General features: G+C 38.2%; 1 protein-coding gene and 1 non-coding gene across 11 annotated transcripts in view; both read left to right on the forward strand.

The window, feature by feature from the left end:
• LOC145504408 (BEN domain-containing protein 5) overlaps positions 1-17,218 on the forward strand; it is a 1,377,102-nt gene that overhangs the window by 466,536 nt on the left and 893,348 nt on the right. The gene's annotated exons all lie outside the window — the stretch shown is intronic.
• LOC145508097 (small nucleolar RNA SNORA72) lies at positions 3,381-3,512 on the forward strand. Its single transcript, XR_014055359.1, has one exon. It is a non-coding gene; the product is annotated as a small nucleolar RNA SNORA72 (small nucleolar RNA).

A 17,218-nucleotide genomic window follows, 5' to 3' on the forward strand; every position in this document is an offset into this window, starting at 1 on the left:
GCTACAAAGAATATAATCAATCTGATTTTGGTGTTGACCATCTGGTGATGTCCATGGGTAGAGTCTTCTCTTGTGTTGTTGGAAGAGGATGTTTGCTATGACCAGTGTATTCTCTTTGCAAAATTCTATTAGCCTTTGCCCTGCTTCATTCTGTACTCCAAGGCCAAAGTTGCCTGTTTGTAGTCAATGAAGCAGAAGTAGATTTTTTTAGGAATTCTCTAGCTTTTTCTGTGGTCCAATTGATGTTGGCAATTTGATCTCTGGTTCCTCTGCCTTTTCTAAATCCTGATTGTACATCTGGAAGTTCTCGGTTCATGTACTGTTGAAGCCTAGCTTGAAGGTTTTTGAGCATTGTTTTTCTAGCATGTGAAATGGGTGCTACTTCCTCAATACACACATGTTCTACTACTATTTCTAAGAGTTTGATGACTTTTATGAGGTATGTGTGTCAAACAGTATGGATGTTGATCTAAAAAATTAAAATGGCATTACTCTATAATATAGCAATCTCAAATCTTATGCAATGTATGTTTTTCTGTGACTGGCTTGTTTTACTTAGCATAATATCCTTAAGGTTTATGCATTTGTAGCGTATAATAGGATTCTCTTTTTTAAATTTTATTGGAGTACAGAACAGGATTCTCTTTTTTAAATTTTATTAGAGTGTAGTTGATTTAAAATATGGTGTTAGTTTCAGGTGTACAAGAAAATGAATATATATATTCATTTGCTCAACTCATGTCCATCGAGTTGGTGATATCATGCAGCCATCTTATCCTGTCATCCCCTTCTCCTGCTTTCGGTCTTTCCCAGCATCAGGGTCTTTTCCACTGAGTCAGCTCTTCCCATCAGGTGGCCAAAGTATCGGAGCTTCAGCTTCAACAGCACTCCTTCCAATGAATATTCAGGACTGATTTCCTTCAGGATAGACTGGCTGGATCTCCTTGCAGTCCGAGAGACTCTCAAGAGTCTTCTCCAAAAGCACAGTTAAGCCTCATCCAGAGGCTCTTTAGTTCCTCTTTGCTTTCTGCTCTTAGAATGTTATCGTGTGCATGTCTGAGGTTATTGATATATCACCTGGCAATCTTAATTCCAGCTTGTGATTCATCCAGCCTGGCATTTTACATGATGGTACTCTGCATATAAGTTAAATAAGCAGAGTGACAATATACAGCCTTGACATACTCCTTTCCCAATTTTAAACCAGTCTGTTGTTCCATGTCCATGTCTGGTTCTAACTGTCACTTTTTGACATGCACACGGGTTTCTAGAGATGTGTAAGGTGGTCTCTCTCTTTCAGAATTTAAGGTAGTCCCAGCTATTTAAGAATTTTCCACAGTTTGTTTTGATCCACATCATCAAAGGCTTTAGCATAATCAGTGAAGCAGATGTTTTTCTGGAATTCCCATGCTTTTTTGGATTTCACATATAACTGATATCATAAGATACTTGTCTTTCTGTGACTGACTTGCTTCACTCAGTATTACAGTTTCTAGGTCCATACATGTTGCTGCTGATGGCATTTTTTATTGCTCAGTATTCCATTTTATATATATACCACATCTTCTTTATTCATTTTTCTGTTGATGGACAGTTAGGTTGCTTCCATGGTGTTCTCTTTATTTTTAAGACCGAATAATATTCCATTTTGTGTGTACACCATATTTTCTTTATGCATTCATCTATCAATGGACACTGAGTTTGCTTCTACCTCTTGGCTCTTGTGAATAATTTGCCAGTGAAGATGGATGTGCAAATACCTTTTTGAGAGCCCATTTTCAGTGTACCCAGAATTGAGATTGCTGAATTGTATAGTAACTCTATTTTTAATTTTTTGTGCAGCCTCCATACTGTTTGCCACACCAACAGTTCACAAGGGTTCCAGTTCCCCGTGTTCTCATGCACATTTGGTATTTTCTTTTAAAAAAAGTAGTAGCCACTGGAATAGGTGTGAGATAATATCTCATTGTGGTTTTGATTAGCATTTCCCTGGTAATTAGTAAAATTGAGGATCTTTAATATGCTTGTTGGCCAGTTATATATCTTTTTTGAAAAATGTTTATTAAGTACTTTGCCCATGTTTTTAATTGAATTATTTTTTTGTTGTTGAGCTGTAGTTTTTATATAGTCTAGATATTAACCCTTTATCAGATACATGAATGAAAATATTTTCTCTCATCTCTTAGTTTTCCTTTTAGCTTTGTTGATTTTTGTTTTTTCACTTGCTGTGCAGAAGTCTTTAAATTTGATGTAGTCTCCTTTGTTTATTTTTGCTTTTGATGCTTGTGCTTTGGGTAACATATTCAAGAAATCATTGCCAAATTTATGTCATGAACATTTCCCCTATGTTCTAGGAGTTTTATGGTTATTATATTTAGCTACTTAATCCATTTTGAGCTAATTTTTGTATGTGATATGCATGCAATTTCATTGTTTTGTATGTAAATATCCAGTTTTCCAACACCTCCATTTATTGAAGAGACTATTCTTTCACAGAGGATGAGATGGTTGGATGGCATCACCGACTCGATGAACATGGGTTTGGGTAGACTCCGGGAGTTGGTGATGGACAGAGAGGCCTGGCGTGCTGCAATTCATGGGGTCGCAGAGAGTCGGACACGACTGAGCGACTGAACTGAACTGAACTGATTCTTTCTCTGTTGCATAGCCTTGGCACTCTTGTTAAAGATCATTTGAACATATATATGACATGTGTATGTTCAAATTATATATATGTGTGTGTGTGTGTGTGTGTGTGTGTGTGTGTAATATTTAGTCTCTCTATTCTGAACCAAGGGTCTATATTGCTGTATTTATGCTAATAACATACTGCCCATTCTGCTTTGATTACTGTAGCTTTGTTTGGAAAGAAGGAAGTGTGAGACATCCAGCTTTGTTTCTCTCTCCCATGAATGTTTTGTCTTTTGGGGGTTCTTTGAAATTACACATAAATTTTAGGATGTTTTTTCTATTTCTGTAAAAAAAAAAGTGCCATTAGGATTTTTATAGAGATTCTATTAAAACTGCTTTGGGTAGTATGAACATTTTAACAATATTAAGGTACCCAATCCATGAACTTGAGATGTCTTTCCATTCATTTGTACCTCCTTTAACTTATTTCATTAGTAGTATGTAATTATCAGTGTACAACTCTTTCACCTCCTTGGTTAAGTGTATTTCTAATATTTTGTTCTTTTCCATACAATTATAAATGAAATTGTTTTCTTAAGTTTGTTTTCTGATAGGTTGTTGTTAGCTTATAGAAACACAATTAATTTTGGTATGTTGATTTTTGAATTGTGCATCTTTACTGAATTTATGAGTTTTAACAATCTGTGTTTTTACTCTTTAGAGTTTCTTTGTATAAGATAATACAGTCCATGCGAATATTCTCGCTGTTCTGATTTTGTAATAATCAGGGCAGGCTAAACATTCGCTATATTAAGACCATGCATGTGTCCCCAGACCTAGTTCTTTGCCTAGGTCTGGTGTGGTAAATGCTGGTGATAAACCAAGTCTGATTTACATGACGCATCTTCTATGGGAAATGTCTGTGACTCTGGGTATCTGATCAACCTTGAGAAATGGTAGCACAGCTAGTGTGATAACTTTTGAAGATAACCATTGCTAGTTTGATGATGACCAGTTGCCATTAAATGAGTTGTAAAAATTAAAAAAAAAAAAAATACAGTCCAAAAACCACATAAGTTTATTTCTTCCTTTCCAATTTGAATGCCACTTATTTATTTTACTTGCCTAATTGTTATTTCTGCCCCCTAGTACTATGGTGGATGGAAATCGAGAAACTGGAATTCTTGCCTTGATGTTAGAGGCAAAGATTTCAATTTTTCTCCATTGAAGAGGATGTTTTCTATGAAATTTTCATATATGGCTTTTATTATGGTGAGGTGATTTTTTTCTAATCAACATTTTTGAGCACTTTTATCATGAAAGAGTATTTTTTTTTTCAAATCATTTTTCTACATCAGTTGGGACAGTCATAGTTTATGTCCTTCATTCTAACAATACGGTATTTTACATTGATTGATTTTCATTATTGAACCAGTCTTGCATTCCAGGATGCATTGGTTAACTTCTAGTGTGCATTTGGTATATAGTAAGATGACAAAACTCAAACCTTGAAAAGAATCCTGGAAGATCAGGGGAGACATCATGGAGGCAGTGGTACATTTGAAGTGAGACTCTAAGGGTGAGAAATCTAATGGTGGAGAATTACAAGCCTGCACAGCCCCTTGAATTCATATCGCTGCTACTTCCACACCACATTAAGGTGTGAGAATCTCTGTGCTCATCCAGTCTCAGAAGTCTCACCATACTGCTCTTATCCAGAGGCCTCAGCTCTCTTATTTGATATGTGGGTATAGTGGGATGGTCACCATGTTGATGAGCTGCTCATAGCTTCCTTCAAGAAAACCTGCTCTGGAGATTATAGTTAACAGATAAACTCTAGGTGACATATCAGACCACATGTCCCCTGAGCTACTCTCAGTCACTGGACCAGGTTTGGTCAGATAACTAGAACTATACCATTACTGCCCAGTGTGGAAGATTGACAAGGGCAACATTTCTCATATTCTTTATTGGCCTATCTGAGATTCTCTCAGAACAGCACTGCAGCTTGAAGTTCTTTCTGCCCAATTCTGCCTTTTTCCCTCCTTTCACAGGTACCAGACCCTGCTTTGCTGTTTGGAAACTCTCCTTTCTCAGTCTTAGTTCCTCCTTCTTATCCTTATTGGGAAATTCTCCCCAGAACTCTCTAGCAGATCTAATGCCATCTTGGTTTCTTCTTGTCAAATGGCCTGAACTGACAAAGAGGAAATCCTACAACTCCCTCCCTACCAGGGTTCTCTCTCCATTGTGGCCAGCCTGAAGTCAGTGGTCTCTGTCCTTTGGTACTCTAGCTAGTATATTTCCTTAACAGTGTTAGGTGTTCATAAGAGCTAAGAACAGAAGTTGTCTTCAAGAAACTTCTGTCTTCAGGCCTGTGGGACCCTTGAGGCAAGAGAATACAAAGGCCTGATTGCTTTCTTTTCATCAGAGAGGGGGAAATACAGAAAACAAAGCACAAGGAGCTCTCATTACTCTGAAATATTTATTTACTTATTAGGACATATTTGAATTATACACTTTCACGTATAGTATTTCATTTGATATTCACAATGGTTCTTAGAGGTAGGTATTGTTTGTATTTTTCTAGATGGAGGCATTAAGAGTAAAACAGATATGTATTTTTTCAAAAGTCACACAGAAAGCAAATGGTCAGCCTGGCAGTTTTCCTTCTAGCCTGCTAAATATCAGATACTGTGTTTTTTCCAATGAACCATCCTGCAACTTGCTTTCTGGAATTCCTTCATCAGTGTGTGACTTGTGCAGCTTTATACTAAGAAATATCCTGTGCCTGTTTTAATGTTTTCCGAAAATTCTTAATAAGTTTTTAATTAAGGGGGTCATATTTTCATTTTGCATTGGCCCCCACAAATTATGTAGTCTGTTCTTAATCTTAGGTCACTATCTTAACCCTTCATATACCCTACATCTTACAGCAAAATCCCCTAGATTGTATAGCTTATACACAACATTTATTGCTCATAGGTTTGGAGGCTATATGTGCAACTTGTTCGGATTCTAGTGAGGGCCTTTTTCTGGGTTGCAGGCTTCTTGTTGTATCCTCACACGGTAGAAATGGGCTATGGAGCTCTATGGGAATCTCTCTTGTAAACGCACTTCAGGCTTCACCCTCATGTCCCAATCCCCTTTTAAAGGGGATTGCTAATACTATCTCTTTTGGGGATTAAGATTTCAACATATGAATTTTGGGGGGGTACAAACATTCAGACCATGGAAGTTATGTTATGATTTTTCAGTTGTCGAAACTATCCCTCAAAAAATGTCAGCAATCTTAAATCCCCCTACTTGACTGTGAGACTTTAAGCAAATTCTCATCCCAAGGTCTTCTGGGCCAAATATTACTCTCTTCTCTGCCCCCATCACCAGCCAATGCTGCTAATATGTTCAGATTTGCATTTTAGGCAGATATGTCTGGCACCTCTGCAGAAGGACATGGAGGAGGCCAGGTTGAAATATAGATGCTTTGATGTTTAGTAGCAGATAGTGTTGTTTATAGGGTTTCTACAGTGGCTTACGGGTAAAGAATCCACCTGCAGTTCAGGAGCTTCAGGAGACATGAGTTCAATTCCTGTATCGAGATGATCCCCTGGAGGAGGGCATGGCAACCCATTCTAGTATTCTTGCCTGGAGAATCCCATGAACAGAGGAGCCAGGGGGCTACATTCCATAGGGTTGCAGAGTTGGACACAACTGAAGTAATTTAGCATGTACACTGTTGTTTATATGATTACTGAGTGAGTTGGTATAGGGCTGTAATCCTTCATCTTTAATTCTGAAATCCCAAAATGGTAAATTTGGATATGAGGTGACAATCTTTATTCATGCCACTTAGTGTGAATATTCATATATTTTGCTGCAGAAATATTGTTTGATTATTGATTTCTGCTCTGAAACCCCACTGATTTAGTTTGTTAAAGAATATAACTTTTAATACTTTTTAAAAAACTAATCCCCCACATTTTCAATTTCTTGGAGTTTTGGCTGGAGGATTATATACCAGTATTTTTTTTTTTTCACTCACTGGTGAAAATGTTATGTAGCTTCATAGGGAATTGATCTCATGGAAGCAATTTTAAGCCCACCAAATATTGTAGAGTCAGTGATTTGTGGAAATTCTGGGCTTGGTGAAACAATCTCAGTAAGAAACCTGGGAGAGGGCAAGACAAAAAAGGTAGAATTTAGAAATGAGTTCTAAAATAAATCTGAAGATTATATGGATATGCAAATTGTTAAAATGGCATTGCCTGAATTTTCTTTGACTTTATATTCAATTAGTTTATCTAGTACCTATGGAGCTTGCAATTCACTCAAGTTACTTTTATAATTAAGAAATTTTACTTTATTGGTTGGGCATAGTGTAGTCAGTCTGCCTAGCACAGAATAGGGACTTAATAAATGTTTGTCAAATGAACAAATAGTTGAAACAGATTCATTCACATTCACATTTGTTTACTTATGATGACATCTATGTGCTTCAGTTAAATGTATTCATGTGAAAAGTAGACCAGTGTTAGTCATTAAGCTATCTTTATAAAAACTTTGACAGAGAAAAATTTTTGGATTCAGACAACGTCATCCATGTAGCAAATTTTATTTGATACCTACTGTGTGCTGGATCCAATAGCAGCCTGTTGCTGTTGTTTAGTCGCTTAGTCATGTCCAGCTCTTTTGCAATCCAAGGAGTGTAGCCTGCCAGGCTCCTCTGTCCATGGAATTTCCCAGGCAAGAATACTGGAGTGGGTTGCCATTTCCTTCTCCAGAGGATCCTCCCTACCCAGGGATGAAACCCATGTCTCCTAGATTGTCAGGCATATTCTTTACCACTGAGTCACTTGGGAAGCCCTAGTAGCAAGCAGTAGAAGTGTAATAATGAGGTACAGTTCCTTCTTGTGAAGAATTTTTATGCAGGATCCACAACAGTGTTGAAATCATGCACCTATTTTGATTCTCTGTCCATGACTTCCCTTACTTCCCTCTTGGTATATATTCCTGAAGATTTATGATTTTTGTCTTCTCCATCTTCTATACTCTCTTATTTAATGAAAAAACACATTTTTAGAACCAGAGTTCTGGCTCTGCCATCTTCTTTTGGTGAATTACTAAATTTCGTTGAGATTCAGTTATTTTTTCATAAAATGAAGATGAAATAATAGTCTCACGTACCATATTCAGTTGTAAGAGCTTGAAGAAAATGCTTGTGTTTGTTGTAAATTACAAAAGTTTATTTTGTCAATTCCCTGGATAACATAGTCCCTTTAGTTATATATCAAATTTCTATTTTCAAATTTCATTATACCTGCTGGGTGTTTCCACTTAGTTATTGTGCAGTGAGCTGAGACTTTCTGGTAGCATGACTTCTCTGTTTGCCTCTTGACTCTCTGAAATGTTTCATGATAAGCTCTGGGACCTGCTATGGCCCCCTGTACTCCTTGACTTTTAGAGAATAAAAAGCATCTTCTAAGTAAAAAACATCTAATTGTTCTGAAGAGTTCTTGTAAGAAGGATTCAAGGGGAAATAAACTTGGAACAAGGTTGAGTGTGCTCTTTTTAGTGCTAGACAGCCAGAATCTTTCTGGAAGATATTTAGTAGATGATTTTTCTTAAATTGCAATGAACTAACCTCAGAGGATTTAAAGTATTAAGAGAGTTATTTATTGAATGTTTGCTCTGTACCAGGCTTCATTTCTTTTATTCTTCTCAAACAATCAGTGAGGAATTCTTTTTTGGCACCACAATTGCCAACTGACTGGATTCCTGGCCTTAAGACCCTTGACACTAGAAGTATTTATGTAAAGTTCCTGAGAGGAAGTTTGTGTTAGGAGACAATGCATGTATATCTCATGTCTTTTTTTTTTTTTTCTTTAATGCCTCACATACAAAGGCAAACTGCTTGCCTTTGTTCCAAACTATCTTTTCTGGAAAGTTTGTATAGTGATCAACCATGGAAAATAGAGATCATGTCTTCTTCTAGAGCAGCAGACTGATGTGCTTATTGTATCAAAGCTGGGAATCCTCACAGCTTGGAGATCCTCTCCTGGCACCCAACCCACTCTATGTGCAAGCATCATCTGACCCTCCTTACACTGCCCCGTGGGAAGTGGGGCTTAGGGAACCAGTACAAATGCTCACACTGTAGCTGCTAATACTACTATTGCCTTGAGTCCTTTGTGTATGACCCAGGTATCTTGTATCTTCTGCCAGTGTCCATGAAACTGTGTCAATTATTTTGTAAAGTAGGATAAAATCTCAGACCTTTGGCAGTTCTTAACAGTTTGAAGGTGGTAAGGAATGATGTCTGACAAGTCTTCCCTGTGCTGAGACCAAAGAGCACTATACTTAAAGCCAGACAATTGTAGACAGGTATGATTCTTTGACACTTACTAGCTGTGTGTTCATGAATGAGTTACTTAACATTTCTGAAAATAATGTTCTTATTGGTAAAATGAAGGTAATAATACCAGCCTCACTAAGCTGCTGAGAGAATTAATAGAGATAATAATTATTTGAATGCCATGTGTAGAGAGTCTGAAAAACAGAAAGTACTCTCCTAGCATAAAATTACTGCCCTGATTTTTTAGTCTTATGATTCTGTGTCACCTTCATTTTTAAATCTTCTCTAGCCCCAACTCCTCTGAGTGAGGTTAAATAGGTGTTAGTATGACACTTCATTGATTTATCTTCTTTTCTCAACAAAAGTTTTCTTTCTCTTCTCCCATACCTACCAATGAAAATTTTACTTTCTTTTCATTTTTTGATTGGGTTATTTGTTTTTTTGATATTGAGCTATGTGAGCTCAGTTCAAACAATATTTATGAAGTAAATTCCCTGAGTCAACTGCCAAAGATATAGAGAGAATTAGATTTACTTCTTATTTCAGGTAAGCATTCATTAAACATATGCTGAATACATACAACGTACCAGACATGTGTTAATTATTGTTAACGCCATGTTAATTGTTGGATAAATAACATCAACAGTACAAGCATGATTCCTGGTCTCATGGAATTTATATTTTGCCATGGTAGTTAAAAATCCAATATTGTGAGCATAAGATAATAATACTAATAGGGATCTGTGGATATAACTGGCTCTGTAACCTAGCTCCGAGGAGTCCTGGGGACATACCCCTTGAACTGAGCTTAAAGGGTGAAGCAGGATTAGTCAAGTTGTAAAGGCCTGCCTGTCAAGTCAATCTCAGCAGGAAACAGATGGTATATCCAAAAAGATAACTGAAGAGAGTTTTTACATAGATGAATGGAGGTTTAAGAGAATCGTCAAGGGATAGAAGAGCATCTAGGGACTGGCAATAGTATAAGCTATTCCCATACCAGAGACTGAAGCGATAGGGGAGGAAGTTACTAGAATCTTATAAGAACTGTAGCTAACAGCTCTTCTGTAGCTGATATGAGGGGGAGGGTCAGAAGGAATATCTCAACCTCTTGCTCCTCCTGCCCTCCAGTCTCCTGCCAGTGCTTACCACTGGCCTAACCCAATGGAAGAGAGAGGGCCAGGAATCTGACAGAATGTAGTCCGTAGAAATCAGCCTCCTAGCCTCCTGGGATAGAGTAGAAAATAGATATGGAAGGGCTAATGGAGAAAAATTACCATAGAAAGAGGGCAAAGGTATTCCAGGCAGAAGCAACAGCCCTGAAGCGTAGGCGTGTGAAATGGTGGGACCAGAGCACCAGTTGTGTAGGGCCCAAGAGCCTACAGCAAGTAGTGGGTTGTAGAAGTAGGTGAGGTTAGGCAGAGGAGAATCTTAAATGCCATGGGGAGGAGCTTATATGTTCTCTTACAATATATAGTGAGACATGGCCAAAGGGATCAAGGAATAACACAATTAGATCTGTGTTTTAGAAAATTAGCTTTTCTGGGGGATAGAACGGGATTTGAGGGGAGATGTTTCTGTTCCTAAATTGACTAAGAGCATAGACAAGGAGAGAGGCAATGTCATTAGAAGTAAGAAGGGTCACAAGCTGTCTGGAAAAGGCAGTGAAGGCCTTGTGTAAAATAGCCTCATTGTAGGGTATTCTTTCTTGTCCTTTCTTGAAATGTAAATGGAATCTTTTGTGAAGCAGGGCAGAGCTGGCCTTGAAGCTACCTTTCTCCTGATAATCACTTTCCTGAGAAGAAATGATGAATTGTGCTTTGTCCATATTCCGTCAAAGATTGCTTCTGTAACCTTCCCTTAAACACATTCCCAAGAGCAGCCTCTTTCATTAAGATGGGGCCATTTTCCTTCTTCAGTTTTGTTGGAAATGTCCAAAAAGGAAACGCAATTCCATTTCCTTCCTGTCCTAAGAGTCATTACATATTAATAGAATATCTACATGTAGATAAGCTCTGCATTCCTTTGTCCTACAGGAAGGCATCAAAGGGCACAATGACTTTTAAAACAGTCCTTCAAGGTGGGTAAAGGTGGCCTTTAAAAAGAAATCATCACTTCTCAGAAATCACATCCCCTGAGAAGTTTTATTCATTCATCCAAGTTGACAGGCAGCAATGCCATAGGAAAGGATAAATGGCACTTTCTATAACTGAATATTCAGGACACAATGAAGCACATGCATGAACCAGGGCAGAGGACACTTGGAAACTTCCCCCATGGGTTAGTACCGCCTGACAAGCTTCTTAAGGGCAGTTATCATTATGTAAATTATATCATATTATCAGATACACTAGCCAAGAGAAGTTGCTCAGAAATCATTTCATGAATGAATAGTACCTTTCCAGACAGTAGAAATAACCTATGCAAATGTCCAGAGGCATGAGAGGGCATGATTCATGTCAAAAAATGCAAATAATTTGATAAGGCCAAAGAAATGTGTTTGGGAAGGAGGAGAGATTGAGGAGAGAGAAAGCAATAGAAGTCAGAAGTAGAATTGCCTTTGCCTTAAAATTCTATAGAAGATTTTGGACTTGTTCTTGTAGTTTTGGAGAAGCTATTGGATAGATTTAACTATGGACATGATATGATCAGGTATGATATAGAGAGATTATTATGACTTTAGTGTAATGAATGAAACAAAGAGATGAAGCCTAGGGAAGAAGTTAGTGAAATAGCCTAATCTATGCCAGTGACAGTGAGAGTGGAACTGAGTGTTTGGGTATGTGCAATATATAGGACATATAGAGGATGGAATTATGATGATGTTTAGAATTAGATACCATGGACAGATGAGTCTGGTGGGCTACAGTCCATGGGGTCGCAGAGTTGAACACGATTGAGCAACTTTCATTGTTACAAGTAGATGATGAAGGTAAAGGAGAAAAACAGGGTTAAGTTTCCTACTTGACCAAATTCCATGAGGAAAGAGACTATATTTGATTCATTCTTACATCCCTCATTGTAATTATATCCTCTCTTGTCTGTAGATATCGTGGGTACTCAGTTCAGTTCAGTTCAGTCGCTCAGTCATGTCTGACTCTTTGTGACCCCATGAACCCCAGCATGCCAGGCCAGCCTGTACATCACCAACTGCCTGAGTCCACCTAAACCCATGTCCATCGAATTGGTGATGCCATCCAGCCATCTCATCCTCTGTCATCCCCTTCTCCTCCTACCATCAATCTTTCCCAGCAGCAGGGTTTCTTCCAATGAGCCAGCTCTTCGCATGAGGTAGCCAAAGTATTGAAGTTTTAGCTTCAACATCAGTCCTTCCAATGAACACCCAGGACTGATCTCCTTTAGGATGGACTGGTTGGATCTCCTTGTAGTCCAAGGGACTCTCAAGAGTCTTCTCCAACACCACAGTTCAAAAGCATCAATTCTTCGGCATTCAGCTTTCTTTATAGTCCAATTATCACATCCATACATGACCACTGGAAAAACCATAGCCTTGACTAGGAGGACCTTTGTTGGCAAAGATGTCTCTGCTTTTTAATATGCTGTCTAGGCTGGTCATAACTTTCCTTCCAAGGAGCAAGCGTCTTTTAATTTCATGGCTGCAGTCACCATCTGCAGTGATTTTGGAGCCCAGAAAAATAAAGTCAGCCACTGTTTCCACTGTTTCCCCAACTATCTGCCATGAAGTGATGGGACCGGATGCCATGATCTTTGTTTTCTGATTGTTGAGCTTTAAGCCAACTTTTTCACTCTTCTCTTTCACTTTCATCAAGAGGCTCCTTAGTTCTTCTTCACTTTCTGCCATAAGGGTGGTGTCATCTGCATATCTGAGGTTGCTGATATTTCTCCCAGTAATCTTGATTCCAGGTTATGCTTCCTCCAGCCCAGCGTTTCTCATGATATACTCTGCATATAAGTTAAATAAGCAGGGTGACAATATACAGCCTTGACATACTCCTTTTCCTGTTTGGAACCAGTCTGTTTTTCCATGTCCAGTTCTAACTGTTGCTTCCTGACCTGCATACAGGTTTCTCAAGAGACAGGTCAGGTGATCTGGTATTCACATCTCTTTCAGAATTTTCCACAGTTTATTGTGATCCACACAGTCAAAAGCTTTGGCATAGTCAATAAAGCAGAAATAGATGTTTATCTGGAACACGCTCACTTTTTCGATGATCCAGCGGATGTTGGCAATTTGATCTCTGGTTCCTCTGCCTTTTCTAAAACCAGCTTGAACATCTGGAAGTTCACGGTTCACGTATTTCTGAAGTCTGGCTTGGAGAATTTTAAGCATTACTTTACTAGCGTGTGAGATGAGTGCAATTGTGCTGTGGTTTGAGCATTCTTTGGCATTGCCTTTCTATGGGATTGGAATAAAATTGACCTTTTTCCAGTCCTGTGGCCACTGCTGAGTTTTCCAGATTTGCTGGCATATTGAGTGCAGCGCTCTAGCAGCATCCTCTTTCAGGATTTGAAATAGCTCAACTGGAATTCCATCACCTCCACTAGCTTTGTTCGTAGTGATGCTTTCTAAGGCCCACTTGACTTCACATTCCAGGATGTCTGGCTGTAGATGAGTGATCACACCATTGTGATTATCTGGATCGTGAAGATCTTTTTTGTACAATTCTTCTGTGTATTCTTGAGACCTCTTCTTGATATCTTCTGGTTCTGTTAGGTCCCTACCATTTCTGTCCTTTATTGAGCCCATCTTTGCATGAAATGTTCCCTTGGTATCTCTAATTTTCTTGAAGGGATCTCTAGTCTTTCCCGTTCTGTTGTTTTCCTCTATTTCTTTGCATTGATCGCTGAGGAAGGCTTTCTTATCTCTCCTTGCTCTTCTTTGGAACTCTGCATTCAAATGGGTATATCTTTCCTTTTCTCCTTTGCTTTTCACTTCTCTTCTTTTCACAGCTATTTGTAAGGCCTCCTCAGACAGCCATTTTGCTTTTTTGCATTTCTTTTTCTTGGGAATGGTCTTGATTCTTGTACAATGTCATGAACCTCCATCCATACTTCATCAGGCATTCTACCTATCAGATCTAGTCCTTTAAATCTGTTTCTCACCTCTACTGTATAGTCTTAGGGATTTGATTTAGGTCATTCCTGAATGGTCTAGTAGTTTTCTCCACTTTCTTCAATTTACATCTGAATTTGGTAATAAGGAGTTCATTATCTGAGCCACAGTCAGCTCCTGGTCTTGTTTTTGCTGACTGTATAGAGCTTCTCCATCTCTGGCTACAAAGAATATAATCAATCTGATTTTGGTGTTGACCATCTTGTGACATCCATGTGTAGAGTCTTCTCTTGTGTTGTTGGAAGAGGGTGTTTGCTATGACCAGTGCGTTCTCTTGGCAGAACTCTATTAGCCTTTGCCCTGCTTCATTCTGTACTCCAAAGCCAAATTTTCCTGTTACTCCAGGTAGCTCTTGACTTCCTACTTTTGCATTCCAGTTCCCTATAATGAAAAGGACATCTTTTGGGGGTGTTAGTTCTAGAAGGTCTTGTAGGTCTTCATAGAACTGTTCAACTTCAGCTTCTTTGGCATTACTGGTTGGGGCATAGACTCGAATTACTATGATATTGAATGGTTTGCCTTGGAAATGAACAGAGATCATTCTGTCGTTTTTGAAATTGCATCCAAGTACTGCATTTCAGACTGTTTCGTTGACTATGATGGCTACGCCATTTCTTCTAAGGGATTCCTGCCAACAGTAGTACATATAATGATCATCTGAGTTAAATTCACCCATTCCAGTCCATCTTAGTTCACTGATTCCTAGAATGCAGATGTTCACTCTTGTCATCTCCTGTTTGACCACTTCCAGTTTGCCATGATTCATGGACCTTACATTCCAGGTTCCTATGCAATACTGTTCTTTACAGCATCGAATCTTGCTTCTATCACCAGTCCCATTCACAACTGGGTGTTGTTTTTGCTTTGGCTCCATCCCTTCATTCTTCCTGTAGTTATTTCTCCACTGATCTCCAGTAGCATATTGGGTACTCAGTGGGTACTCAGGGAATATTTACTGAGTGTTGATTGAGGGATTTTGGAAAGGGTTCAGTGAGGGACAACACCACGAGCGTGTCTGAAGCAGAAAGCTATGGATGGAGATGGTACAGGTGAATGACAGGTTAGGGCTGAGTTAGTATATAGTTAGTAAATTGTGGAGAAAGTGCAAAATATCTCTGATGCCAACCAATACTCTTCATCTTAAGGCCTTTAACTATCTGGTCCTGTTACCAGAGAAGCTAAAGAGTAGATTCCTTGCTTCAAATCCATAGTGACACCTAAGTTAACCCTTACTAAATATTTACTAGAAGAAAAACAAACATGAATAAATACATGAGTGTAACCTAAAACTTCCTTGAAGTGATTAGGTATTGAGTTATCAGAGAAACGACCCATTTGACCCAGGCCCACTGCTACTCTGGAAAATACTGAAACATATCAAAATTATTTTTGAAATGAGATAATATGTCTAAAGTGACCAAATAGTGCCCAATCTGTAGAAACATTCAATATCTGTTTTATGTTGATATTACTTTATGATTTTGATTGAGAGATATATTTATAATACAAATCAGAAAGGCTATCTTCAGTGTAAAACAGAGTCTGAACTGAGACAAAGTTTGGAGAAGTTTTGATCCAGTATCAAAAATAGGGTCACTGTGACCATGAAGAGGCTACATACTTGAACATCTGTAAAAGACAAATAGTCCTGGAATCTTTTCCCTTCCCCTAAGAAGATTTCTGAGGCTGTTTTTTTCCTTTTATGGTGTCTTACCCTAGAATTTGAAGTCAGACAGAACTTGATACAAATCCCAGATCTAGTACTCCTAGATCTGGAACTTTTGGCTAACTATATAACTTCTCCAGATCTCAATTTCTTTCTCCATAAAATGAGGATAGTAACATCTGTATTATTGGGAGTTTAGGGATAAATTAGATAATCTCAATAAAACACTTGGCAAAGTTCATGGATTATAGTAGTATTTAAAAATGTCCTGCTTTTGATTCAGACCTTCAAATAATTGAATGGAGCATATCCACATTAAGGAAAGCAACCTACTTTACACCAAATACAAATTTAATTGTTAACCTCATCCAAAAACATACTCTAAAGCTTACATATAAAATTGACCATCACATTTGGTAATGTGAACTACTCCTACTTTGTGTGAACTTTGAGGCCTTTTCTGGCTACTCCTTTCCAGTGGTTCTCTCTTCACTATTGGGTAGTTTCCAGACACAGGGACCACAGTGTACGCAAATGAATATTCTAAAGGACGCTGTGAACTCTAGCAGCTTTGGCCTCTCCAAACTCCCAAATTCATTCTCAACTCACACAGATCCCTAGGATTTATTTTGGTTCTTCTAACTATGCTGTGGTCTGGAAACTCTCTTTAGACAGTCAACAGGGTAATCCCAGGGCCACCTTGTTTATTTATTCTCTCTCAGGCATCACTGTCATTTCCTACCTGTTTTCCAATATCTGAAAACTGTTGTTTAACAGTTTTCTTTTTTCTGTTTTATAGTTGTTTAAGGCAAAAGATTATATCTATACCCTACTACATCCTTTGGCAAAAAACAGAAATTCCCCTTTATAAGGTTTTCTTTGTAAAAGGGATTATACTACTACATATACTTTTTAAAAGCTGACCTCTTCATGAGTTCTAAAGATATCTAAAGGTGATACTGGAATGATCATTCCCATAATGAGTTCTAAAGATACCTAAAGGTGATACTGGGGTAGTCATTAAATTTGGTTGCTACCTCACAGATCTTTCTGGGAAAAAGAACCTACGTAGTATTGGCTTTAGTAAACTCTTCTCTGCTGCTAATTTCTGAGATTGTGAATAAATTACTTTTCACCTCTTAGCCTCAATTTATATATATATATATATATATATATATAGTAGTAATTAAATCTAATTCTACCTGTAAAAATGCCTAGTACATAGAATGCTTTAAAATCTTAGCACAACTAAAAGGCCCCATAGGTTGTTTGATAGAGTGGAGACAGGCAGAGTCAGGTATATTCCAGGGCTCATTACATTTTCCTCAAGAACAGCCAGACAAGGTGAGCTTGAAAGGAAGCCTAACTTTGTGACTCAAAGTCCAGGCTTTATAGTCATGGAGACCTGGATATTGAAAAGTTACTGATTCCTTAGTTTCATTTGGAAAAACAGAGATAATATTAGCACCTTCCTCATAGA

This window comes from Giraffa tippelskirchi, chromosome 5 (assembly GCF_054371585.1).
Source record: "Giraffa tippelskirchi isolate mGirTip1 chromosome 5, T2T-mGirTip1v1.2.pri, whole genome shotgun sequence".
NCBI lineage: Eukaryota > Metazoa > Chordata > Mammalia > Artiodactyla > Giraffidae > Giraffa > Giraffa tippelskirchi.